The sequence below is a fragment of the Rana temporaria genome, chromosome 4 (genome assembly GCF_905171775.1).
Source record: "Rana temporaria chromosome 4, aRanTem1.1, whole genome shotgun sequence".
Taxonomy (NCBI): domain Eukaryota; kingdom Metazoa; phylum Chordata; class Amphibia; order Anura; family Ranidae; genus Rana; species Rana temporaria.
Genome location: NC_053492.1, coordinates 68,826,447 through 68,851,802, shown reverse-complemented (window position 1 = coordinate 68,851,802; position 25,356 = coordinate 68,826,447).

The following is a 25,356-nucleotide window of genomic DNA, read 5'->3' as shown; positions in this document are numbered from 1 at the left end:
TTAACCTCACTTCCTGTTCAGCTGTGTGACAGGAAGTGAAGCCAATTTTAAGAAAAGGGACACAAAGCTCAACCCAAAAATAAAAAAACACAAAGCAGGGGTTCTAACACTCACTTGGCTTCCCTCAAACACCCACAATTTGAATAGGATTGCCTTGCGCTAGAGTTAAGCACAGTGCTGTAAATCAGCACGTCAAGCCTGTCCACCAATAGCAAACCCCCCCCCCACCCCCCACAGGCCATGTTTGCAGGTTTTCCTTCATCTTGCACATGTGCTTTAAAATACAGTCTGGACAGCAATTCTTGATAAGAGAAATCCACTAAACATGTCCTGTCGGGGGTACTTGAGGGCTGAGGACCACTGCAGAAAAAAGAAAATACTTACCAGTTTTGTCTTTAAAGTCATGGAGAATAAACATGGCAAACATTTCATGATTACACACCAGGAAAGAAGCTTAGACACACATAATTTGTTAGGCCCAAACCGATTTCAGCTGCAGCTGTCAACATATGTAGCATGAAAAAGTAACAAAAGACAAACTTAACAATTTTAAAGTAATTTTTATTGGTCAACAAAACAAGGAAAGCAAAGAAAGACAAACAAACAAACACAAACAAAAATACATTTCAAAATTCTAAATAACCATAGCTTTACACATTTTTCATAAAATAAGGCCACATAGACAAATACATCAAAGTGAACATCATTTAAAAATAAACCAAAACCATTGGCAAAATAAAACAAAACCCATGCAACAAACCACATTTGTGTTTAGCAACAGCATTTCTGCCAGCCTGCCCCTTCTGAGGGCAGCTGAGGACTGATCGATCCAAGCTTTTTATAACAGTGCTAGTAATGAAGCAATTGAAATCACATGAACAAATTGCAGTCTCTAGTTTGGGTGAGCTTGTAATTGGGCACACCTGCAATTAACCCAAACCACGCTCTATGAGCATCCAAGGAGTGTTTTTCACCTTTTAAAAAGAAAGGATATTTTTTTTCTAAGTGTTTGAGCATGCTCAGTTCATCACACATGTAGGAACCAAGCTGCAATGGAATGAGAGCTTTTTTTTTTTTTGTTTCCCCTGATCTGATGCTTTCCAGCCTGAAGGGGAGGTGTTAAAGACAGAAGTAAACACGCACATTTAATAATCTATTTGTGGGAAAAAAAAGGTTGCCAATTTTGTTTGGGAGCCACGTCGCACGACTGCGCAATTGTCAGTTAAAGCGACGCCGTGCCGAATCACAAAAACTTGCCCGGTCATTGACCAGAAATATGGTCCGGGCTCAAGTGGTTAAAAATTAACAATACACAAAAGTGAGCCCAATTTTTGGGGATAATGTGAAAGATGATGTTACACTGAGTAAATAGATACCTTACATGTCACGCTTTACTATTGGAAACACTCCTGCAATGGGGCCAAAATGAATTCCGTGAATATCCCCATAGGCGACCTTTTTCTTTTTTTTCCAGGTTACCAGTTTATAGTTACAAAGAAGGTCTAGTGGTAAAAGTATTGCTCTCGCTCTAACACACTCGTCAATACCTCACATGTGTGGTTTGAACGATGTTTATATATGTGGGCGGGACTTGCGTAAGTCCCGCCCACATATGTAAAAATTAATTTTACTTTTTGCTATAATAAATATCCCCAAAAATATATATTCTAAAAAATAAAAAAACCCTCAGTTTAGGCCGATACGTATTCTACATCTTTTTGGTTCCAAAAAATCGCAAATAGCGTTTAGTGTTTGGTTTTGGCAAAAGTTATAGCGTCTACAAAATATTTTTTTTTTTGTTTTAACTAGTTATTGGGGCGATCAGCGATTTTTATCGGTACTGCGACATTACGGCGGACACATCGAACACTTTTTTGGAACCATTGGCATTTTTCTAGCGATCAGTGCTGTAAAAATGCATTGCTTACTCTAAAAATGCCACTGGCAGGGAAGGGGTTAACACTAGGTGCGAGGGAGGGGTTAAATATGTTCCCTGGGTGTGTTCTAACTGTAGGGGGGGGGTGGGACTGACATGTGTAAATGACAGATCGCTGTTCATGAAGGGGAACTCCAGACCCCCCAAAAAAAAATAAGGTGGGTTCCCTCCAGGTGCATACCAGGCTCTTAGGCTTGGTCTGGAACATAAGGGGTTAAACCCGCGCAAAAAAAATAGCGTGGGGTCCCCCCCAAGATCCAAACTAAGCCCTTATGCCAGGCACGCAGTCTGGTCAGACAGGAATGGGGGTGGGGACGAGCGAGCGCCCCCCTCCCTCCTGAGCCATACCAGACCACATGCCCTCAACATGGGGGAGTGTGTGCTGTGGGGGAGGGGGGCACTGCCCCCCCACCCCAAAGCACTCTTGTCCCCATGTCGATAGGGACAAGAGCCTCTTCCCGACAACCCTGGCCGTTGGTTGTCGGGGTATGCGGGCGGAGGGCTTATCAGAATCTGAGAGACCCCTTTAATAAAGGGGTCCCCAGATTCCGGCCCCCCACCCTATGTGAATGAGTATGGGGTACATTGTACCCCTACCCATTCACCTGGGGAAAAAAATGGGAAAAAATAATACACCACACACATTTAAAAATGAATTTATTAGTCAGCCGGGGGTCTTCTGCCGGGGCCCCCCACCACCACCCCATTAGGCCCCGGGCTTCGTCATCTTCTGACGGAACCCCCTTCACCAGTGAGGCTCCTGCCTTTGGGGGAGGGTCCCGGGCTACTACGACGGTTTCTGCGGGGGGGGGTGCACTGGCACCCCACCCCCGTCTTCAGCGACGTAATTCACCAGGACCCCCTTCACCAGTGAGGCTCCTGCCTTTGGGGGAGGGTCCCGGGCTTCCACAACGGTTTCTGCGGGGGGGGTGCACTGGCACCCCACCCCCGTCTTCAGCGACGTAATTCACCGGGACCCCCTTCACCAGTGAGGCTCCTGCCTTTGGGGGAGGGTCCCGGGCTTCCACGACGGTTTCTGCGGGGGGGGGTGCACTGGCACCCCACCCCCGTCTTCAGCGACGTAATTCACCGGGACCCCCTTCACCAGTGAGGCTCCTGCCTTTGGGGGAGGGTCCCGGGCTTTTACGGTGTCTTCCGCCGGGGGGCGACACCCGCGGGCTTCTGCGATGCCTTCCGCTTCTGCCTGTCTCCTCCGCGGAGCCCAGGGCTTGTCTCCGCTGTCTTCTCCCTTCTCTTCCATTCGATGTTGACACGACGAGGTCCGGCGCTGGAATGCCGTCTGAGCAGTGGGCATGGACTTATATAGGGCAATGCCACCATGTGACCTCAACCCATGTGACATCACATTCCCATCATGCCCAGGGAATGTGATGTCGCATGGGTTGAGGTCACATGGTGGCATTACCCTATATAAGTCCATGCCCGCCGCTGACACGGCATGTCAGCGTGGAACCTCGTCGTGTCAACATCCAATGGAAGAGAAGGAAGAAGACAGCGGAGACAAGCCCTGGGCTCCCGGAGGAGACTGGCAGAAGAAGGAAGAGAGAAGAAAGAAGACGGAAGAAAGCCCTGGCTCCGCGGGGGAGCCAGGCAGAAGAGGGAGCAGAGAAAAGACCGCGGAGTTGGCGCAACCCTGGCAGAAGACCAGGAAGACCGGAACCCTGGCAGAAGGCACCGGAAAGACCGGGGGTTTGGCACCATCCCCCGGCAGAAGACCCCGAAGTCCGGATGCCCCTCCCTAATGAAAAAGAGCTTAAATGGGGTGGGGGCATCCGGCGGAAGGCTCCGGAGAGGACCGAGGGATGGCGCCCTCCCCCGGCAGAAATCACCGAAGCCCAGGGTCCCGGCGGAAGATCGGGAGAGAAGAAACCCCCCCCTTCTAAGAGAGCTAAAGAAGAAAGGGGGGGCTCCGGAGCAGATCAATAAAATATTTTATTCTGTGTGGTGTTTTATTTTACTTTACATTTCCCCCATGTGAATGGGTAGAGGTACGATGTACCCCATACTCATTCACATAGGGTGGGGGGCCGGCATCTGGGGGCCCCCTTATTAAAGGGAGCTCGCAGATTCCGATTAGCCCCGCCCGCATACCCCGACAACCAATGGCAAGGGTTGTCGGGAAGAGGCTCTTGTCCCTATCGACATGGGGGCAAGAGTGCTGTGGGGTGGGGGGGCAGTGCCCCCCTCCCCCACAGCACACACTCCCCCATGTTGAGGGCATGCGGTCTGGTACGGCTCAGGAGGGGGGGGCGCTCGCTCGTCCCCACCCCCATTCCTGTACGTGCCATACTGCATGCTTGGGATGAGGGCTTGGTTTGGATCTGGGGGGGACCCCCGCGCCGAATCGGCGCGGGTTTAACCCCTCACGTTCCGGACCAAGCCTAAGAGCCTAATGTAGCCCTGGAGGGGGACCCGCGCCGATTTCAAGTTTGAAATTTGGCGCGGAGTTCCCCTTCAGGGCTGAAAACAGCTCGGAGATTCCCGTGCTCCGCGTCACGCAGCGCATTCACGGGTACGCCGCTTGGTATTTACCAAGATTTTCACGGCGTACTGACAAGGCGCACGGGAATCCCTGACTTTTCTCTCTGCGCATGCCCAGTATGCAAATGAACCTCCCGAGGTTCAGGCGCACTGTGCAAGCGTACAGGGATCTGTTTTCAAAAAACACTTTCCCTTTCAATTCGGCCCGCCAAACACTTCAAAACACATGTCACTTCACTTCCCCTGCATCCCCCCACCTCCCCCCCTAATAAACTCCCGCCCAAACCCCCGCAATTTACAGTTCAATGTGCCGTGCGCCAGGTCTGTACTGGTGCACAATGCACCCTCTCCTGGGCGCACGGAGCACATTAGTAACTAGGGAAATACACTGCACTAGCAGCGTATTTCTTTAGTAAATGGCAAAACGGCTGCTACTCCTGCTTTTACTCCATGAGTCATGGAGTAAAGGCTTGGTAAATCAGCCCCATTGTCTGTTATTACTTCCACTGACCAGTGATACAGGGACATGTTTTACTACCACTGACCAATGCTATAGAGGCATTTGCTATACCTACTGAACAATGACACATGGGGCATGTTTTACTACCACTGACAGGATTTTATTAGTTTGGTTGACCACTGACACAGGAACATGTTTAACTACCACTGGCCATTGGCAATTGGAACATCCCCTAGTCAGAGGATGAGAGCTGCTCTTCCCCTGATGATGTCCATACCATGACAAAACATGTAGGATTGAGCCTGACCAGTGACGTCATTATGCCTGATGGCTGCATTGCAGCAGTGTTTTGTGAGTCCTGTCTTTATCAAGCTTTGTGAGTGCCATTCATTTAATACATCTCATGAGGTTTTTAAAGTGCCATACTATGTGGATTCCTCTTTTGTTTTTCTCAATGGCATTTGTGAGTCTTTGTGCTAAGTACTGATGTTGCCAATTGATCCATGCAGAGTGCAGGCTGTGGTGTTGCCCATTTCCCAAGCGCCGATGATTTCTTATAAATTGGAGATCTATTGTATGCGGTAGGGAATTTGGACACATTGGTTGTTGTTACACACTGAAGCAAGCACCTCTGTGAAATGGATTTTGGTACATTATATCCTAATTGTCAGGGCTTTTTTTCAGGGGGAACTTGGGGGAACTCAGTTCCACCACCTCTGGCTCAGACCCTTTGGTTCCTGCTCACCACAATCACTTGTAAACACAGACGTCTGGTTTCTGTGTTTACAAGTGACAGCTATGCACTCTGTGTGTAACCCCCCCCTGAACTCTGCACTCTGTATGTAATGCAATCCTTGTATTTAATGCCCCTTTAAGACCCTTCTACTATTTGTGAAATCTGAACAGGGTCGTGGTTGAGTTCCTGCACCTATTTTCTGAGAAAAAAAGCTCTGCTAATTATAATACAGAATATTTCAAGATTCACCTATGTATTTTTCTTTTCACTTTTAAAGGGATATGCACTTTCTATTTTTTTTGTGCTTTGTATTTATTTCAATTGTGGATATGTTTATTGACACAAATATGTTTGTTTTGATATTCTGATCACATCTCACTAATTTAAAGGGAAAACATGCACCTACCATTTGTCTCTCTGGAGCTATGACTAAGCACTAGTTTCAGTGCGAAACGCATCAGCAGTCAGGTTTTATTTTATTTTGCTGTGACTTGTAGTGCTGTCCAGAGACAATCATTGTTCCTGCTTTGCTAAGTGCATTGCCTGCACCTGAGTTGTCTGCAACGGAGGATATTCATCTGGGTTCCCACCTGGAGCGGCTATTCCCTTTTCCCCTAGATCCATTTTGTATTTAGATATTTAGGGGATTATTTACGAAAGGCAAATCCACTTTATACTACAAGTGCAAAGTACACTTAAAATTGCACTGAAAGTGCACTTGGAAGTGCAGTCGCTGTAAATCTGAGGGGTAGATCTGAAATGAGGGGAAGCTCTGCTGATTTTATCACCCAATCATGTGCAAGCTAATATGCCGTTTTTTATTTTCCTTGCATGTCCCCCTCGGATCTACAGCGACTGCACTTCCAAGTGCAATTTCAATGCAATTTCAAATGAACTTTACACTTGTAGTTTGCACCGGTAGTGCAAAGTGGATTTGCCTTTCATAAATAACCCCATTAGTGACTTGCCTTCCTGTTTTATATTAACACATTCAGCCAAGGTTCTTTCACATTTATACATTTATTACTCCCATTGACCACCTATGTAGGGACATCTTTTAATTTTCCTTGACCTCTGTTGCTGGGGCATTTTGTTACTCCCACTTTTTAAATAGGTATGGAGACTCCTGGAATAGAGTTTGATTTCAAATCATATCTGAAAGACATAGTAAAATGGTAAAATTTTACATGCACATCTAAATGTTCACAGATGTCTATAGCTAGAATAACTACAAGTGAACATAAAAGATGTAGGAAGTCTAATTTTCATCATATGCTGCCCCTGACATTACCAAAGGACCAAGCAAAATGTTCATTGTATGGAATTGCCAGAAAAGACTGCCAGAAACTGCAGACACACTGGGGGATGTTCTGGTTGGACACTGGAAGCTTGCCGAGTATACCGTGCGTGTGTATGAGGCTTTCAGGTTTCTCGGCAAGAAAACTGCCTATAATCTCGACGAGAAAAATGGATAACCTGCTCTCTATTTTTTTTTTTTTAAATGTGGCTGATTGACCATCAATTTGTTGGTTCCTGCAAAGTGCCAGATCCAATGATACTTGACAGAGTCAACTGTAAAGCCCTGTAGACACGGCCAGAATCTCGTCAGGAAAAATCCTTGTTTTTCCTGACGAGATTCTTGGCAAGAATCTCTTGCCGCCCGAGTGTACAGACACTCCTTTCAAAAGAACTGCGGTTCTTTTAAAAGGCAAGAATGCAGTGACATCATCGCGTATGACGATCATGCGTTTGTCACATTCAATGGCGTTGCCGCCGTCTTGCTGCACCCTACCTATGCCTAAGAAGCTACCGCGCATACGTCAAATTCATTTCGAGCATGCGTGGGTTTCCTTGGCGACATGTAAGTATACAAATTCTCGGGTTTCTCCGCAGGAAAACACTGCCGAGAATCACAACAAGAAAATAGAGAGCAGGTTCTCCGTTTTTCTCGTCGAGATTTTAGGCAGTTTTCTTGGCGAGAAACCTGAAAGCCTCGTACACACGCACGGTATACTCGGCAAGAAAGCTCTGCCAGTATCAGGACACGTACTTACCGAGACCGAGATGCTGCGGACGGCTCACCTTTGCGGACTGGCGCTAACCTTCCTCCGATGGTGGAAACAGAGAGAGGGAAGCACCAGAAGGCACCGGCACCGGAGGGTAGCTAGGTAGTAGCCGAGGTGAAGATCACAAGTGTGGGATCCGGAACCACAGGATACGTTAGAAGCCGGAAGCCAATGCGAAGTCAATCAGGAGCAGGAATAAGGAAGTCCAAGAAGCAAGCCAGGTTCAGGGAATGGAGACAGCAGCAAGTCCGAGATTCAAGCCGTGATCAGGGTTCACAGAGAGAAGCGAGTCCAAAGTCCAGAGCCGGGGTCAGGGGTAAGAGAAGGCAGCAATCCGATAAACGAGCCGAGGTCAGGTATCTAGTCAAGCAATCAGGTAATCCAGGTCAAGAGGTTAGTTCAAGGGATAAAGCACATACAGGAACTGATGACAAACCAGCAATTAGCAAAGGGGAAGGGGCTGGCTTAAATAGGCCGCACTGGCCACTGATTGGTCCACAGAAGTACAGGTTCAGGACCAGGTTCCAACGGATAGCACACAGAATAGCACTGAGCAGTGGCTCAGAGACAAAAGAGCTGGACCTGCAATGGAGAGATCCTGGGTTCGATTCCACCCAGGATCAACTGGGGAAAGAGACCGTGGAAGGTCTGCGCCCTGACAGCCAGCTGTTTTCTTGCTGGTTCTTGCAGAGTAAACCGAGCGTGTGTACGAGGCTTTAGACATGAATTACCTTTTTAGCTGTCTGTATTGGGGCATTCTGATCATCACTATAAAGTGGAAATATTTTCCCACTGACCTCAAGTGAATTGGTTTTGACAGGGGTTTCTCAATATCTGAAAACTATTTCTGGAAATCAGAAGGTTGAAGAAGGCTGGGTTAGTGTGTCACCTCCCAGCTGATGTTTACAGCCCCAGTTGCTGCTATACTAAATACTCCTGCCATAGGTGTGCACAGCCTATTGCATTAGGGTGTGCACTAGACTAAAAATTAGTTTTTGTTTTTAATTAGTTTCGTTTAATTCATTTTCGGTATTAATTTTGTTCGTTTTCGAATTGATTCGAAAAGTTTTCGAATCAATTTCCAATAGTTTTTGAATTTCCAAAAAGAATAGAAAATATAGAAATCTATTCTATTTTATTCTCTTGAATTCTCTCTGGAAATTTGAAAACTTTTCGAATTCTAAAAGTATTTGAATTCGAATTGCCTCCAATTTATTTTTTACATTATTTCAGATTCATTTAAATTTGGTACTATTCTAATTGTGAAATTCGGAAAAATCCAAATTTCTGAATAACGAAAACTTGCCAGAATTTTACTTCGGAACGGAACGAAACAAACCGCACATGTCTAGTATGCACATCAAAGCTCAAACACATATGCAGGTGCGTGCATGCGTATATATACTGACGGTGTCAATAGAGCAGTGGATGTGTCAGTTTTTTTTTACTATTTTATTATTATTCTTTTTTTTAGAGGGCTTTGGTAAAATATCAGGGGTTAAAAGGGGGAGAATCTGCCCCACACAGGGTGATTAGGGTGTGCACAGGCACACCTGGCACACCCTGTGCGCACGCCTATGACTCCTGCCATTCCAGGTAATGTTACATGCAACCTATGACTTCTTGGTATGTAGAAACATTTGAATGAGAAGTGGCACAAATAATATTTTAACTGTAGGAACTCTTTGTTTTTATACTCAATACAATTCTATTAAGGAGGGTATAGCACATGTTAGATGTGTTCTAACGTAGGTATATTTCATTTTGGATACAAGAGGGAAGTTAATTAAGCATATGTCATGATTTAAATTGTTTATTTTTCAAATCAGTATCTTACTTTTCCATCATACCTTGTTTAATGGAACTGTAAATAACAAATTTGACAGATTGCAGAAAGAAAAAACAACTAAATTTGTCCTCTATAGGAAAAAAAAGAATGCAGGTTAGCATACAACAGAGTGTTAAATAATTTTGCATGATGCAAAGAAAGTCTCATAGTCCTGTGTATCAGTAGCCTCTTTTCTTCCAGCATCATTTTCACTTATGGTTAAGCCAAGTGACCGTGAAGAGAGCATTGTGCTACATCCTGACGTACTGCTACCACTGGGACTGACAACTGCAGGTGACAGCCTGGCCTTAGGCAACCTGCCTTAGTGTGCAAGGTCATATACCGTGTAACAGGGATGATGGTTGTGGAACCTGTCTATCCTTTCTTTTCTAATGCCAATATGCTAAAGGCCTGTAACAGGGAAAATATTGTATTTGAGTAAAAGTATGGTTTAATATCGTAACTATAGTACTCAGTATGTGAAGTCCCTTTTTTTTTACACATCTTTATCATTTTCTCCACATTTAAATGCAGACCGAATTTTCATTTCCCTGTTACATCTACAGGAGAGAAAGTAAAAGGACATCTTCTCAATAGGACACAGATAAAACAGAAAAGCATTTTTAAAGTGTAGCTAAACACAAAACTTTTTTTTTACATTTTGGATAAAGTAAAGGAAGGTTATAACACCTGTCAGTTTTTCTATTTCTTTTTTTATTCTTTTTTCATTTAACCATCTGTGTCCAATGGGAAGATTTAATTTCACTTCCCGTCCTATAGCCATTTGAGGAAGTGAGAGGAAGTCCCTCCAAAATAAGGGAATCCCACTGTGACACGAGGGTCACCAGAATTGGTATTCTCATTGGAAGATTTCTCCTCCATTACTTTTCAGGTGTTGACCCAAAATTTGGGATTTTCTTTTACTTTTTTACTTTTGACGAAAATGGTAAACAAGACAAATAGAGGGGGTGAATCTCCCCAATGAGGCAAAGCAGCAGTAAACTGACAGGTGTTCTAATCCTTCACCATGCTATCCAAAACAAAAAAAGTGTTGTATTTATTTACTCTTTAAGTATTTCCTACTCAAAAATTATTTAAAAAAAAATGGCTTTAGATATACAAACACTCTTATGCCCTGTATACACGATTGGACCTTTGTCCGACCTAATTCACATTGGAATTCCGACGGAATTCCACTGGAGTAAAATAGAACATGTTCTCTATGTAAACTCTGATGGAATTCATTGGAATTTCCGATTGGAATTACTTTGATGGGGCATACACACGGTCGGAATTTCCGATGGAAAAAGTCTGTCGGGCTTTACTGGTCACCAGGGCTTTTTTTTGTGCAGAATGTACTGTACTGCTTATTGCCATTTCCGTTTGCTGGCATAGTTTCCAAGTGTTCTTATTCGGTTGGAGAATGTTTGGTACCCTATCCCACAGTGTCCATATCCTATGTTGTGTCCTGCACAAACCAAAGCACTAAGACATTGCAGTGTAGCAGTGGAGTTACAGGTGCTAATACAGTGTCTATTTTCCAGCACATGACACACTGTGATTGATTTGGTAGAACTGGAGAGTGTGAAATCTGGTGAAGCTCTGCAAATAAACCAATGAGCTTCCAGGTTTTATTGTCAAGGCCTAATTGAACAAGCTGAAGTTAAAAGCTGATTGGCTATCATGCACAGATGCACCAGAGTGAAATCCCACGTGATTACGACGGTCAGCGTTGTGAATTGTCTCCTGGGATGCATGACACTGTGCTCCCAGGAGACATTGCGGACAACTCCCAGCAAACACTGGGGCACTGGGGAAGAGAAAAGACACACCCACTCCCACGGGAGGGATACCAGGAAGTGTCTGCAAATACTCCAAATTCATGGTAATTAAACACAATAACAATTTTTTTATAGCCAAATGTTTATGTATATACTGCACTGATCTGGATGAGCTAAAGTGTATATTTAGGGTGAACCTCCACTTTAACTCCCACTTTCTCTTCAGGCCCTATTATGTCTAAAATAAAGCATAGAAATAGGTGTTAGATGCAATAATACCAGCCATATGCCATTAAAACCAACTTAATTGACCATGCCATTTTTTTTTTATACCCACAAGTGTTTAGAGAGTGAAGGTGAATACCTGACACAAGCTGGTCATAGTGGTTCAACGCTGTCTGCTGGGGTATTTCAATTAAAATTTGTTTGGTGCCCTCCCCCCTAGACCACATTTGGTCTAGGGGGCATGCAACTGGCCTTGTTCCTTGCTTCTGCAGACTTATTCTGATGATACGCTCTACAAAGCCGCTCCTCTTCGCTGGTCATAAGGTCGTCCCCTTGCCAATGTCATGCATTGTGGGCACTGAGGGACATTCAGAGGCTGAAACTGAAGTGGAAAGGAATGTTGGCTGTCAGAATAGCAATGATTAATATAAGTTTATCTTTGTTATTTTCCCCCAGGCTAAAGCCTGGTTCACACCTATGCAGGTTACAGTTTGCATATTCCAGGTGCATTTTGCATTTTTCAACCCATTAAAGTCTACGGAAGCAAAAACCAGAAAAAATTCTCTGGCCCTTTCCATAAAATGCACAGATGTGAACGTGACCCATAGGAAACATTGTAAAATGGACTGTAGTCTGTTTCTGAAAGACTGAAAATGCACTAAAAAATGCATAGGTGTCAAAAAGGCCTAAGACCCATTTCACACTGAGGCTTTTTCAGGCGCTAAAGGGCTAAAAATAGTAAAGCCCCTGCAACCCCAATGTGACAGCCCGGTTGCTTTTACACTGGGGTACTGCGCTGGCAGGACGTTAAAAAAAGTTCTGCAAGCAGCATCTTTAAGGCAGTGGAGGAGCGGTGTAAACACCGCTCCTAAACTGCCACCTGTCCATTGAAATGAATGGGCACCACGGCCAAATCGCCTGAAAAAGCACTTGTAAAGTCATCCGGTAGTGGCGCTACACTGGATCATTTAACCCCTTTTTCAGCTGCTAGTGGGGGTTAAAACTGTCCCGCTAGTGGCCGAATAGCTCAGCTAAAACAGCAATAAAGGGCCGCTTTACCGCTAACGCTGCCCGCAGCTCATTGTGAGATGGGTCTTAATGAATATTAGCACTTAATTATACAGGAGGGAGGTACCAAAAGGGATTTATAATAGCCGCCTCCAGCTTTTTTTAAAGGAAATCAGTTATGAGTCATTGTTTCAGGGGTGTGGCTCGCAAGTATAAATGCCAGACACAGCCAAACAAAATTGCTTTTTTAGCACTGACAGCCCCCATAGTTCTCTCATGACAGCTGCACTTTAAACCACAATATAACCCCTAATACAAACACAAATAAGAGAACCTATAGATATACTGAAATAGCTGGGTTTTACATAGAGTTCATATGTGCAAGGCACAAAAAAATCAGTTCAGTATTATAAAAAAAAATGTATATATAAAAATATTGGTCTAGTTATTGATGTTTAAATTTTTAGATGATTCATAGGCACAGAAAGTGCAATGGGCTTAGGATGTCGACTATTGTTATAAACACTGTTGAAATATAGATGCGTTTGAATTCCATTGTAGAGTTTTTATAAAAAAGTAATCATTTGTTGCGATTTTCTGTGATTACAACCACAATCAATAATCCCATAAGCTGATTCTTGCCAAAATAGATCCAATGTTGCTGATAATTATTGGGATACCATTTGACGTTGCAACTTGAGCATACACCATGTAATCACATAAAATAGTTTGAAAGAAAATACAAAAGCACTATTAGCATCTTAATTCCATCATGGACCGCCAGGCCAGCGCTTAGAGTCATATAGGTAGATTCAGAAAGAGTTAGGCCGGCTTATCTACAGATAAGCCGACCTAACTCTGAATCTGCACCGACCTATGTTTAAGTGTATTCTCTAACAGAGATACACTTAAACATATCTAAGATAGGACGGCTTGCGCCGTCCTATCTTAGATTGCAATGTTTTGGCTGACCGCTAGGTGGCGCTTCCATTGCGGCCGGCATAGATTATGTAAATTAGCTTGTACGACGATTCACGAACGTACGTGCGGCCGCTGCAGTCGAATTACGCCGTTTCCGTAAGAGATAGGCCGCCTAAAGTTAGAGCTATGCTCTAGTGGACTAGTAATGTTAAGTATGGCCGCCGTTCCCGCCGCAAAATTCGAAATTTTTACGTCGTTTACGTAAGTCGTCCGCGAATCGGGATTTACGTAGTTTACGTCCACGTCGAAATCAATAGGCCCGTACAGCGTACTTAGCCGCAATGCGCACTGGGAAATGTAGTCGGCCGGCGCATGCGCAGTGTAAAAAAACTTCAAAAATGTGAGGTCAAGCCTCATTACCATGATACACGCCCCCCTCCAAGTCATTTGAATTAGGCGCCCTTATGCCCGCTCGTTTGAGGCTACGTCGCCGTAGATTAGCAGGTAAGTAGATTGAAAATCACTACTAGCCTAGTTAATTTACGGCGGTGTAGCCTAAACAGGCTAGGCTAGGCCGCCCTAAAGTTAGTCCAATCTCTTTAAATCTACCTAATAAATTCCAACAGTGGAATAGACAAGCACTTGCAGTGCTTATAGATTATGGCCTTCCTCTAAACAAAGACTTGAGAATGTCATTCACATAGATTATGAGCCAACCACACAGTCTATGAGCCTTTAACAAACTTTGCGCTATTGACACAAAGTACAAGTCATTCATTAGAAGAAGGTCAGGGTTTGGTTACTTGTTTACTCAGCCTGGTTATCATCTATGGTCATTGTTCTTCCACAGTATCTATTCTCTCAAAGCCCAATTTCAGCCCTAATTTAAGAGTAAATCTCCCCAACTTCTGTGCACTTGATATCAGACAGAACAGAACATGAGGGTGACTTTCCCCACTTCCTGTGTATTTGATGGGTGTCAGAAAGGTCAGGATATAAGTGTAAATCTCCCCACACCCTGCTTAAATAATGGGAGTAAAAAAGAACATAAGGGTACATTTCCCCATCTCCTGTGTATTTGATAGGTGTATGTTAGGACAGGATGTAAGGGTACATCTCCCCAACTTCTTTTTATTTAAGAAGAGTCATAAAATACACAATGAAAAGGTAACATTTCCCCACCTCCTTTTTTATTGTATAGGACCCAGACAGGACATGATGTAAGGGTAACTCTCCCCATGTCCTGCTTATTTAGTGGGAGTCAAACAGAACATAAGGGTAAATCTCTCTACCCCCTGTGTATTTGATGGGTGTCAGATAGAACGGGATATATGTGTAAAACTCTCTAACTCCTGTATACTTCATGGGAATCAGACAGGACAGGAAGTTGGAGCAAAAAAAAGGGGGCATAGTCCAGCACTCTTGAAGAGAAAACATCTCCTCAGTTCTATTAACCCCTGCTACCCCAAAAATTACAGAGGTTTGGGGGGGGGGAGATTCATTGGAGAAAAAAGATTAATTATGAATTAGCACAGATAGAACAAAAAACACATCATACTGAAGTTATGTCCCTTATGCTTATTGGGCCAGATTCACAAAAGAGATACGACGGCGTATCTCCTGATACGCCGTCGTATCTCTGTTTCTAACAATGCGACTGATTCATAGAATCAGTTACGCATAGATATCCCTTAGATCCGACAGGTGTAATTGTTTTACACTGTCAGATCTTAGGATGCAATACCGCGGCCGCAGCTGGGTGGAGTTCACGTCGTATTCCAGCGTCTGGTATGCAAATTAGCAGTTACGGCGGATCCACGATGGATTTTCGCATTCGCTACGTTGTCCGTAGTCAAGTTTCCCGTCGCAATTTTAGTTGTTATTTGACCTGCCCTAACTTTACACAGCAATCGTATTGCAGTATAAAGTATGGCCGTCGTTCCCGCGTCGAAATTTAAAAATTAACGTCGTTTGTGTAAGCCCCGGGAGTACGGAATTACGCTATGCGCATCGCCGTTCGAAAAAATGACGTCACTGCGCACAAAGCACGGCGGGAATTCCGAAACGGAGCATGCGCAGTAGGTCCGGCGCGGGAGCGCGCCTAATTTAAATGGCACACGCCCATTTAAATTACGCCGGCTTACGCCGGAGGCCGCCGGCGTAGTTTTCATCGCAAGTGCTTTGTGAATCAGGCACTTGCGATGAAAACTTGCAGCGGTGTAACGTATCTACGATATGTTACGCCGCCGCACTTCTACCTGAATCTGGCCCATTGTGTATTTTTTTTTTAGGTAAAATTAGGTTTTAATGCTTATATGAGATTTAATTTATTTGATTTACATCTAATTTAATTAGCTAGTAGGCCATAATCCTAGATGTATATTGTGGACAACTGGAAAATAAAAAGAGAGAGATATAAACTAGTATTGCATAGATAACAATTCATATTACAGAAACTTCTGGAATTTAATTTCATCATCACATCCCTGGGTACTTGATGCAAATCTACATTGTTATTCTTTGCTATTACTTTTACATTGAGATAAAATCAAATGATATATGACCTGAACCCTAAGGCTCTTTGGGGAACTATTTGATGCAATGTTCCACAAGAGGACTTTGTCATTTGTAGTGACAATGTCATGCTATACATGCTCAATTGACAGGAGCCTGCAATTCCCATTGTGATTTTTAGTACATTATCATGCCTAATAGCACAGATACACAGCACATATAGTGACAATTTAGGATAGGTATAAGTCAATGCTTTTGTGAAAAATTATTTTTCTTTTCAGTATGCTCCAGATTGTGTAGTCAAATACACAATGGTATTATATCTTTAACTTTTTGCTGGTAAAATATTCTTCCAACCTATATTTTAACAGACATACTTTAGAGCTGAACTCCAAAAACAATACTTTATTTAAATAAATTCCTCATTAACCACAAAAGACAGAAATCCACTCTATGGCCATCAAATACCTCTGCAAACCTAGATATTATCCTGAAAAGTAGCATTGACATCAACACTGGACTGTACATAGTTTATGCAGAGAGCAGAGATGTGGGAGGAAGCCAGCAGGCCCCAACAACTGCAGGCTGCCTGAAAACTACAGAGGGGGTGGAGACAAGACCAGTCACCCTGCACAAGGAGAGAGAGCAGCAGTGACCGGTATTTATTGCAGGAAGCTCCTGCACAAAGGAACTGTTTCACACTGGATTACTACACAGGTATGGAAGTAATATACAATATACACCAAGATTCACCAAGAATAGACAAACCTCCTGTATTTGGACAATATTTGCTAATCCCATAGTCCAGTTGAACTTTCGGTTTAAATCAAAACAAAAGACGTTTAACTTCTAAGGTCCTTTTCACACTTGTGGAACAATCAGGTCCACCTGTCAGTTTTTTAGGTGGACCCAATGAGACCCAACTAGAGGAAATTCCCAGCTCAACTCACCAATCAGTCTGCTTTCTAACCGAATAAACACGTCCAACAGTCTGCGTTAAAAACAGCGGTTTTGCACACATTTGCAAACACATACGTAAGCTGCAAGGCCTCTTCGCTGCACCCTGTATTACTGGAAGTCCTAACACTACTACATTTATGAGTGTCTCCTCAGTGGAAGCACATGCATTCTAATAGATAGATAAGGGATAGGTGGGCCTGGAGGTACCCCAGTCCTCCCTAAAGGCACAGGGGCACATTAGACACCCATCACATAGCACAATGGCAGAAAAGGTGTCCAGTGTGTCCCCTGACCAAATTTACACCAGTAACAAAGAGATGGTCCCTGCCTCCACCTATAACTGGCCTTCACAGCAAGGGGCACATGGAAGGGCAAATGCATGAAAGACAAAACCAGCTCAACCAACCAGTCTGCTTACCAAGATGAGACCCAATGAGACCCTCCAGTCTCCTCTATGGAGGGGTGGGTGTAAATGGACATGTGTCCGTTTACACCCACCGACAACTGATCTGGTCTTAGAAAGTCTGGAATAACCTCTATGATGGGATTTTTTTAGGCAACAAAATCAAGATAAACAGTGACAAAATTTATTTATTATACAAAAAATAGATAGTTCCAGTATTAGAAAATTCAATGATAGGAAGTTTTGAATATTTAAAAACATATAATTTGAAGAAATATGTATATATAGTGATACTGTCCGTCATTAATTACACAAAAAAAAACAGATCAACTGGCGGCAGCAAAGGCGGATTATCAAACGCGTTTCAAATGATTACATCAAAACATTCTTCATCAGGGATATTGTTGTATCACAGTCTACAATAAATAAAAAAAAAAAGAAGAGTTTCCATTTAGTGTCAACAAAAGAAAAAACACAATACCCACACTTTGTAAAGTGTATCAGGTAGTGACTCACTTTTCACATAGCAGTATTATCAGCAAGCAGATGCATTTCCCATGGTGACAGTGGTGGGGGCTCACTCTATTTTCTCTGTGGGATCCTCGTCCCTGTCTCCTATAGAAGAGCTGGATACTTAGGCGCTTAAACAAACTGGTGGTATATTGGATGCTGTGCCAGAAATGAAACAAACAAAAACAGACTGTTCAAAATGCTGAAGTTGCAAGATCTCCAGACATTGCTGGAAAAAATGATACAAAGGCAACTTACCCACGTATCAAGAAAGTGGGATCCAGACAGCAATTTATCAAGCAGCCTGCAGTTTCAAAAGAGGAACTCCTTCAGCTTCATGTATGTGGAAGTCTCCACCGGGCCCCCCGCCTAAACGCTTTGCACCGCAAATATTACACCTTCAGCTCTCAAGCTGAGGAGGGGAAATGGCGCCATTTGCCATCCTTGGCGTCCTTTTAAACCCCTGTGTTCCGGGCGTCATTGAAATCTGCGTCTATGTGATGACACGGCGCGCAACTTACACGCCGCCCCATCAAAGAGATGATGCGGCGTGTAAACAGAGACACTGCGTCATCACTTGTGCGCCCTGTGTGCGTCGCGGGCATTCCGTCAGATAGACCGAATGCGGCAACGTCACTACCTCCAATTTCCTTCCTTGATCTAAGGAGAGCAGCGGGAGGGGCTGAGATTCCCCTCTAATGTATGCCAGCCAGCAGAGAAAGGTCACGTGACCACACTGCTACAACAGAGAGGATGCCATGTATTTATATATATGACTTTACAGCCACAAGTGAATAACAGCGAGAGGGGAGAGGAGAGGTGGGTCATTTTTGGAGATCAGCTTTCACACACAGACTAGACACTGACAGGCAGGGAGGGGAAGAGGGAGCGTGGTATGGAGGCATGTAAACAGACCACAGTATCATGGATCAGCAGCCATAATTACCACGGTCAGAACATATGGGGGAACATATCAACCTGGTATTTTAAATGAACAGAAGCTTTTTTTTTTTCTTTTTAGGGTTACAACCACTTTAACCACTTAAGGACCGGAAGAAGTTGCAACTTCCTGAAGACGGCCAATCTGATAGGCCGAAATTCATAGAGGTTGAGTCACATGATCGTAACACACTTCCACCTAGACGTCCAAACCAGGAAATCGAGCCCTCACCGCGACAGCAGCTACATGTATTGATTGGGCAGTTTTTACGGATCACTTTTTTACCTGCTGTTCACTCCTGGTGCCAGAATATCAGGCGCTCCTACATGTGAGTTCATTTAATCTTTTGGAATAAAGTTTTTTAAATGGTACTGCGCAATGAGGCTTTTTCTATTATATCTATCCACATGAGGAATATTTACCATATCCAACCACCGGTCCAGAGGATACCTACAGGGGTCACCCCACAAAAGCATTTGACCTAACTAGCGATAGTTGGTCTAATCCCAAGGGTAAGTGCACATCTACTGGGGGGCACCCTATTTAAGCACACAAGGAGCACAGAATTTTTCATCCATATTTCAAGTCACAGCACTGTGTATGAGACCTTCCAACAGCACAATCACTTTTTTTACTGGGGACTTTTTCCAGCGATTGTTGTTTTTTTGTGTGTGTGTTTTTTGTGTTTTTTTTTTATTATTTAATTTAGTGTTTCATTAATACCTTTGTTGTATGTAGCATTTAGCACGGTGTATTCTTTATTATTTATCAATTGTTTATCAATTGTTTGAATCAATTTACACTGCAGCTGCTCCAGTCATGTGATAATCTTTCCTATCCATGACATTTTCACAAAGTTATTAATATTATCATTACCTTTTAGTATCTGCATCACTGTTTTTTTTTGGCGATTTGGCCCTTATATATTTTTTTTATTATACATATATAATTTGTTACTGGTAATGGTGGTGATCTGTGATTTTTAGCAGGACTGCGACATTGCATTGGAAAGATCGGACATCTTTTGACACTTTTTGGGGACCATTGTCTTTATACAGCAATCAGAGCTAAAAATAGCCACTGATTACTGTATAAATGTCACTGGCAGGGAAGGGATTAACACAAGGGAGTGATCAAAGGGTTACCTGTGTTACCTAGGGAGTGTTTCTAACTGTGGGAGGATAGGACTGCCTGGGGGAGGAGACTGATCGCTGTTCCTAAACAGTAGGTACAGGAGATCTGTCTTTCCTCCCCTGACAAAACGGAGATCTGTCTATTTTCTTTGTTCTGTCTCTGTGAGGAGCGATTGCGGTGGCCGGCATGCATCGGGCCCGCCAGCCACGCGCATCGGCTCCGGCGTTGTGCCACGCATGCCCCCTACAGCTCTTAAAGCCGCCAACGTACTGTTACGGCGATTCGCCCAGGGGAGCCAACTTGCCGGAGTAAAATTGCACTGGCTGGTTCTTAAGTGGTTAAATATGAAATTGAAAAGATGTAAAAGAAGAACCAATTCATAAATCCATGTGTATAGAGGACCCCATATCAAAGTTAAACAAATAAATCTACTTACAACATATAGATGGACAGCAAACAGCACAGCAAGATAAGATATGTCCAGTGACATCGCTCAGGATGACCATTTCATTTTTTTGTGTGGATTTGGGGGTATAAGGTAGATTTTCTATTGGGGATTATTGCTGTCTGGGGAACCCCCCCTTGTGTTTTGAATTGAGGGGCTTTTTTTTGCATCCTGGTCTTGCTCTTCTGGCCTCTTGGAATGCAAGAAGAAGTCCTGTGCCTTGGGACGATACGCGTGCGGGGGGCTTTCGTTTGATGTCAGGACAGCCACCTACCTGGTCTTTTTAATGCTGTACGCTTATATTCCACGCACTAGGACATAGTGCTTTATTTGTGAGTACTATACCTTTTTAATAAATTTTACTGTGATTGTGATCATACGGAGAGCACTATGTGTCTGCTTTATACCCTTTTATGACACCATCCCACATGAGAGTATATCGGATGAACATTCATCCCCAGGAGTCGTTTGGAGAAAGGGACCATCCGAGGAGGCACCGTTATACCTATACCCCCCTCAGTTGAGGGACAGCACATTTGACCTGCTGCTCACACACAGGTCCATTCGTTCAGGTGAGCGGCTTGCACTTCTACTTAAGGATATCTGTTTGCTATGATTTAAGCTATTTTTTTGCATCTGAACACCTCAGTGAGGTTCCAGGAGTCAGTTTAACCCTTTCATCACTTCGATTGATCATTATTTGGACTTATTATTTTATATATTTTTTTAATTTGTTTTTTTAGCGCTGCACTGCTTTTTTTCTATCTCTTTTTACTCTTGGAATGCAAGCCAGCTTCCAAGATGGCCACTACGTGCCACAGTTGCAAATGTATGTGATGTCACTATTGCCATTTTGGCTGTATTTTGCCACTTGGCACATGCACAGCAGGGGATCCACAGGAGAGGGTTTATGTTGCCTTCCTGAGTAGACGTGCTGTTGGGGGGTAGGTGTGGCCAGTGGACTGCATGTATTTGGTGATATGAGCTCCACCAGGAGTCTCACCTTTAAGGGGTTGTAAAGGTTTGTTTTTTATTTTCTAAATAGGTTCCTTTAAGCTAGTGCAGTGTTTCTCAACTCCAGTCCTCCGGGCGCACCAACAGGTCTTGTTTTCAGGCTTTCCATTATTGTGCACAGGTGATTTTATCAGTTTCACTGCCTTAGTAATTACCATAGCAGTTTGATCTGAGGGAAATCCTGAAAACATGACCTGTTGGTGCGCCCCAAGGACTGGAGTTGAGAAACACTGAGCTAGTGCATTGTTGGTTCACTTACCTTTTCCTTCGATTTCCCTTCTAAATGTTTTTTTTCTTTATTTTCTTTGTCTGAATTTCTCACTTCCTGTTCCTCTTCAGTAAGCTGTTTAGTAAGCTGTTCTGGCTGACTAAACACCGCTAGGATTATGGTGGAAAGCTTACTGAGGAGAAACAGGAAGTGATAAATTCAGACAAAGAAAAAAAAATTTAGAAGGGAAATCGAAGGAAAGGGTAAGTGAACCAACATTGCACTAGCTTAACTACTTGCCGACCTGCCGGCGTCATTCTACGGCGGCAGGTTGGCTCTCCTAGGCGAGAGCCCATCATACTATGTCGGCTCTCTCGCAGGCTACCAGGGACATACTTAACCCCTTCCATGCCCCCTAGTGTTAACCCCTTCACTGCCAGTGGCATTTTTATAGTAATCCAATGCATTTTTATAGCACTGATCGCTATAAAAATGCCAATGGTCCCAAAAATGTGTCAAAAGTGTCCCAAGTGTCTGTCATAATGTTGCAGTACCAAAAAAAAAAACGCTGATCGCTGCCATTACTAGTAAAAAAAAAATATTAATAAAAATGCCATAAAAATACCCCCTATTTTGTAAACGCTATAACTTTTGCGCAAACCAATCAATAAACGCTTATTGCGATTTTTTTTTTACGAAAAATATGTAGAAGAATACGTATCGGCCTAAACTGAGGGAAAAAAATGTTTTTTTATATATTTTTGGGGGGTATTTATTATAGCAAAAAGTAAAAAAATATTCATTTTTTTCAAAATTGTCGCTCTATTTTTGTTTATAGCGCAAAAACTAAAAACTGCAGACGTGATCAAATACCACCAAAAGAAAGCTCTATTTGTGGGAAAAAAAGGACGCCAATTTTGTTTGGGAGCCACGTCAGTTAAAGCGACGCAGTACCGAATCGCAAAAAGTACTCTGGTCTTTGACCAGCAATATGGTCCGGGGGTTAAGTGGTTAAAGGAACCCCTTTAATGTGTGAGGATATATCATTTGGTCACTCTACCGGCATGGCTGACACTGCCCACTCCCTTGGCCATGCTGCTGGATGAATTCCATTGCTACCTACTTAAAAGTTTGTTTATTTAAATTTTTTTCTTGTATACACTTATTGTATGTTCTTTTATGTTAATATGGACAATATATTTTTTTCTTCTCGTGGGTAACTTGATTTGTTTTTTTTTTATTGTTTTTTTTTTGCAGCTTCTTTGGATCTCTAGAATCAGACAAAATCAGACCCTGTCGCATTATGTGACTGGCCTGAAGATATCTGAAAAGGTGAACATTAAAACACAAAAAGCAAAGAATACAGCCAATAGGGACCAAAAATAAAGGGCTGTCTATTCGAGAAGCACAGAGACTGAAATTGGGCTTTAAATACCGGTAGCTGAATGGTGTTTGCTAATGGTTTCTTTCTTTAAACTTCAAAGTTCTCAATACAGACTTTAATATCTTGGCTAATCCGACATTAATAAACCCAAACACACTGATTTCATTTTTTATTTTTTATAATGTTCCAGTTTTCTCACTCTCCTTCATTTAAAAAGGTGCTAATTATCAGCTCCAGCGTAATATAAAAATTCTATGTAATTATCGCAGCCATGTATTCACCAAAAATTATTTAACACGAGAGCTTTACACGATCCTCGCCAAAGAATAGGTTACAGCAGTGTGTGGCTGTTTGACAAAATGAATTTTCCCCATGTGGTTCCCTTCGCAGGTTGTAATGGGCTGTATCACAGAGACATTAAGGATTCTCATTATAGTGGGGAGAACTGTAATGAGCTGTCTAGATTGAAAGCAGTATTTTTTTTTCCAAAAGGCTTCAGTTTGACATAATCAAGATTATGCAATTATAACCAGAAAAGTGATCATACTGTGGGGAAATTAGCCAGTAATATTATATTCATTTGACAAATACAGATGCTGAATATTATAACTGCACGACATTCAATTTATTATCTAGGTCAGGTAGAACAAAGCTTTGCTTTTCTCCTAAACACATAGAGAGGTGAATAAAATCTATCTAGTAGAAAAAAAATGTCAAAATGATGGTGAAGACAGACAAGTCTGCTGAGTGACTGACATTTATTGGACTGGGCCCCTTACCATATATAATTAGGACCCTTCCTCACTCATCACTATTCCGTGCACCACCCTTGTGCCACATGGCTACAGGTGGTCTCCATTAACCTCCCTGGCGGTATGATTCTTTCAGAAAAAACATGCTGAAAGCGGTACCATTATTTGCAAGGAAATTTGGCGTTTTATATTGTAGGTCTGTCATTTTTAGAAATAACTCACTTAAATCTGACCAAACAAGCTTCTAATAGGCATCCCGGGTATGAAATTTTTTTAAAAACAAAATTATAAATTATAATATAATAAATAATTATAAATCAATATAACAAATAATAATATAATTATAATAAAAATTATTCAATAATGTAATCAAATCAAAATCACTGAAATTTGCTCAGTTGCAGAATTGTTGCTGTCATTATTTTTTTTTTTTTATGACGAATTTCCCCACAAATCGCTATCGCACAATTCTGCAAGTGATTATAATTTATTATCGCTGTTTTTTAGCTGATCTAAAACTATTTTTGACATAAAGGGACACTTTTGGTTGCTATGGACAATCTACAGTTTGCAGGGAGAAAGAAACGTTTTTATTATATAAAATGACATGCAGGGCAATGGACAGACCACTAGGGACAGGGGGGGTGTGTTTTTTTTACATACAGTACTGTAATCTATAAGATTACAGTATACTGTATGTATAGTGTTTGTTTACTTTTTTGAATTTGGCGCCGTTCTCCGTCCCCGTGCGTCGTAACGTCGCAGGGAACGGAGATCGGCGTCACACGGAGGCACTGTGTGAATCGAGCGAGGTCCTGCTCGCTCACACAGCGCGGTGGCATCGCTGGATCCAGGGACAAGGTAAGTGAAACTCCCTGTACATCCAGCGAGGCGAGCCCGAGTCTGACTCGGGGTTACCGATCCTTGCCCAAAAATCTCACCCCGAGTCAGACTCGGGAACACCGCCCAGGAGGTTAAGAGCTTACAGGTCGCCTTCATTGGGGGAGATTTACTAAAACTGGTGCACACAGAATCTGGTGCAGCTGTGTATAGTAACTGTTTAGCTTCTAACTTTAGCTTGTTCAGTTAAGCTTTGACAATACAACATGGAAGCTGATTGGTTACTTATGCCGCGTAAACACGGATTTTCCGATGGTAAAAGTCTGATGGGAGCTTTTCATCGGATATTCCGACCATGTGTATGCCGCATCGGATTTTTTCTGTCGGAAATTCCGTTGGACTTAGATAGAGAACATGTTCTCTATTTTTCTGATAGAAAAAAATCCTATCGGAAAATCCGCTCGTCTGTATGGAATTCCAATGCACTAAAAACCATGCATGCTCGGATCGAAGTCGACGCAATCTCGGAAGCATTGAACTTAATTTTTCTCGGCTTGACGTAGTGTTGTACGTCACCGCGTTCTTGACGGTCGGAAATTTGGTGTGACCGTGTGTATGCAAGACAACTTGAGCAGAATTTCGTTGGAAAAAAACATCCGAGTTTATTCCGACGGAAAAACCGGTCGTGTGTACAGGGCATAAGAGAAGGTACCCACCCACATGGGTGAATAATATTTTTTTTGGCAGTGTTGATGTAGGGGGTTAATATACAAATATAATTGTACACAA